A 3,580-nucleotide genomic window follows, 5' to 3' on the forward strand; every position below is an offset into this window, starting at 1 on the left:
ACTTGTCAACAAAGGAGTATAAATGTCAAAGTTTGTGTCCCTTTTAGTCTTCATGTCCTGGGTCTCTTACCCTTCTAAGCCAGCTTTTCATGCAGGAGCCTGAGAAGCCATTGTTGAGAGCCTCTAGGCCCCCTTTTCTCACTGTGTGAGATGAGGTCCTAGCACCGAGGAGGGGTGCCCTCCTACAGCCCTAATGCTCTCAGTAGGTGCTCAAGTCAGCAGTGCCTCCCAGTCATGGGAAAATGGCTCCACCTTGGACTGTGGCCATGTGTACGTGTTCCCATATAAGACTTCTCATTTCTCTGCGAGGCTTGGCCTCACAGCTTACAGAAGACAGTATAGCTGGCGCTGACAGGCTGCTCTTCTCCAGGCTCTTCTCTGATGCTGTGCAGGATATTCATTGTCTGGCAGACAAGCCTCTGCCTGGTTTTAGGGCTCTGGGAAGAGGAGATCCGACTCTTTTCCTCTACTTAGCTTGGATTCTTGATATAGACAGAGGGGAGGTTGGGGCTTTGAGAGCTGGGCTGGCCCAAGCATTCTGCCAGGGCTATGACTTGGAAATTAACTTTACAGAGATTAGTCGACTAGGGGGACTAACGAATTAACAAAGGGGGAACTTTGTACAAGTGGCCAGTACATACCTTTTAAGAACCAGGGAAAAGGGGCTGCATGGAATAATACTCTACATTAGGAAAGCTTGGGAAGAGCCACTAAACCCTGTTTCCAGTAGCCCTGTGGGATGTGTTGACCTGTAGGATGGTTGCACCAGGCTGTCCTTTCAACCATCTGGATTCCAGAGACTTAAACTCTAGTTTGGTTCTCCTCTGTGTTTCTTGAACTTGATAGGAGCAGGTAAGCACTCACCCAGCCTTCTTTCTTGTCTCATGCCAGGAGGTTCAACTGAAAAGGCCAGCAGTGGAATCCAGTGGCAAGTCTGGCATTCTGTGCTATGTGCTGCCCGCTCACCAGAGCCTTGTCTACAGCACCACTGACTCTGAACTGGAGCAGCAACACACAGGTTCTCTCCAGTCTCAGAAAAATAACGGCCTTCCCGGAAGTTCAGGAGCAGCATCCACACTTAGGGAGAGAGCCCCTGTCAGGCAAGTTATCACTGCTTCCAGTTTTGTGGAACTATTCCAATGTATCCAGGTCCCTCAGGAATCCAGAAGACAGATTCCCCCTTCTTTATTGAATCTAGCATTCTCTAAATTTTTTTTTTTTGGCAACTCTCACTGCTAGATAAATGTATATGCTCTCCCTGAACAAGGTTTCAGCTTCTTTTAGAGAAAAAAAATATATGTTCTCCATAAATAGACTGTGTAAGGGAAGAGAAAAGGCCTTGGAAGACTGGTTAAGCAAGACCTATGCCTCTGATACTATTCACTTTTCCCCAGTAATTCCAGCAGCATCTAGAACTAGAATGGAGTTAGAAGTTCCCCCATGAGGTCCTGGGTCTCTGCTCAGAAGCCAACCCATGTCACAATGTTGAAACTTCACAAGCCACTAATATACCTTCTAATCTCCCATTTTATAACCAAGAAATCTGGCCCAAAGAGATTTGTCCAAAATTATCCAATCAGCATCCCCCACATAGACCTGCAGCCCAGGTATCCTGAGTTTCAGCCCTACATCTACCAGACCCATTCCAAATCCTGGTTTCCTAACCCAGAAAGGATGACTACAAATGCAAACCCAGCACACAGTGCCAGAGATGCCAGTGGGCCAGAGCTCAGTCTGCCAGCAGTTCCTCCAGCCTCAGCTCAGAAGTGTTATCTTACCAGTTGCAGGCTTTGGAGCTGGAAGACGGGGCAACTGAAAGTAAAGTGGCGGCTTCTTGTACAGGTCAAAATCCAGGCGGCGCTGACTCCAGCTCCACCTATCCCGATCCAGCACAGGCTTCAGCACGTTAGCGAACAGTGCGTTTTCTTGCCACTCCTAAACAAGAGCAGCAAGTGAGTGAGGGGAAGGACTTCCCTAAGCACCCCCGACTTGAGGCCCTGCTCCTCCCTGAAGACCTCATTTAGCTCTCTGATGGGTGGCAGTCTAAGATCCTGCTGGTGGCTTCCAATGGTGCTCTGAAGACCCCATACTTGGAACCCACCGGCTGTGAGCCAGGCCTGGCGGGACTTCTTCTGGGCTTTCTTCTCCTCTTCCTTTGGGTCCCGAACATCCACCATGGCTGAGAGGAAATTCTGTGAATATGTGAATCTCTTCCTTGGCTCCTAGAAGTGAGGAGACAACTTTTTGTAAGAATAGCATTAAAGGGGGCTTAGTAGCAATCAAGCTTCCAAGCAGGTATCAGAAACATCTGGGGACATAACGAATGCAAAGTCCTGACACTGTGTACTCAAACTAACTAAACTCTTAAGGCAGACCTGTGAGAGTCACACCATTGTCTTTGACAGAGAAATCCATTTTCTACATGTAGTGGGTGCTAAAAACCTAAATGGTTTTTCTTATGGCGGATGGTTGTCTCCATAGCAACACAGTTCTCCCCAGAACAGTTTCTGTACTATTCTCAACCATGTGTGTCTGAGCATGTGCTGAGCACCTCTGGCTCTCTCTAGAACGTGGAAAGTCACATTCTTCTCCCATCACCTGATCCTTTGTCCACTGTTCCTAAATGGTTGACTTCACCCACCCTTGGTCAGAGAAAGAAAAGCTTTTATGTGTGGTGGGTGGTTTGAGTGAAAATGCCCCCCATAGGCTCATATATTTGAATGCTTAGTCACCAGGGAGTGGCACTGTTCGAGAAGGATCAGGAGATGTGGTCTTGGAGGAGGTGTGCCAATGGGAGGTGGACCTGGAAGTTTCAAAAGCCCACACCAGCCCGTGTGTCTCTTTCCCCTTTCCTGTTCTTGCCTGGGGATCAGGAGGTCAATCTCTCAGCTTCTGCTCCAGCACACCTGTCTGCTTTCCACCATGATGATCATAGAGTAACCCTCTGCTCCCAATTAAATGCTTTCTTAGAAGAGTTGCTTTGGTCACGGTATCGCTTCATAACAACATCACAGTAAGTGTTAGCCAGCTGCCTTGTCACTCACCTTGGCCATCTCTTTAAACATCTGCTTCTTAGCAAGCTCTGAGGAATTCATGGTCTGGATGCTGTAGTTGTGGACAGTTTTGTTCTCAGGAATGGCAATTCTAATTACCTTCCCCATTGTCTTTTGAGACTTCTTGGTGAGCTGGTAGGCTTCTGTGATATTTTTCTAAAGAGAGAGATACCAGTTGTTACCCATACCAGACCCTTCTCATGTTCAGTAAATGTTCTCTGACACAGAGCTATGGTACAGAAACTGATCAGAAATCCTTGAGTACCAGTGGAGTTTGCAGTCACACAACCATGACAAAAGGCCATCTAGTCCAACATATCACTGTCCAAAGTGGAATTTGGAGGGGTAAAATCTTGAGACTTCCCAAGGACACTAACTACATCACACACTGAGCCACTATCCCCACATCCACCTAGGAGAAAAGATAAAAATTTACAGTTCAAATGGTCAGAACTATGAGACACTTTCATGATGTAGAGTGGGGACCCTGTGTCCTAAGGCCACAGGGATGGACATCATCAGCCATG

At 47.4% G+C, this 3,580-nt stretch overlaps 1 long non-coding RNA gene across 1 annotated transcript; it reads right to left on the reverse strand.

The window, feature by feature from the left end:
- Positions 1-1,772: 1,772 nt before the first annotated feature.
- LOC114616188 lies at positions 1,773-3,205 on the reverse strand. The gene is made up of 3 exons (XR_003710600.1): positions 3,045-3,205; positions 2,102-2,222; positions 1,773-1,935 (listed from the first exon to the last, which is right to left on the reverse strand). It is a non-coding gene; the product is annotated as an uncharacterized LOC114616188 (long non-coding RNA).
- Between the last annotated feature and the right edge of the window lie 375 nt (positions 3,206-3,580).

Source organism: Grammomys surdaster, unplaced genomic scaffold (genome assembly GCF_004785775.1).
Source record: "Grammomys surdaster isolate TR1022 unplaced genomic scaffold, NIH_TR_1.0 308971, whole genome shotgun sequence".
NCBI lineage: Eukaryota > Metazoa > Chordata > Mammalia > Rodentia > Muridae > Grammomys > Grammomys surdaster.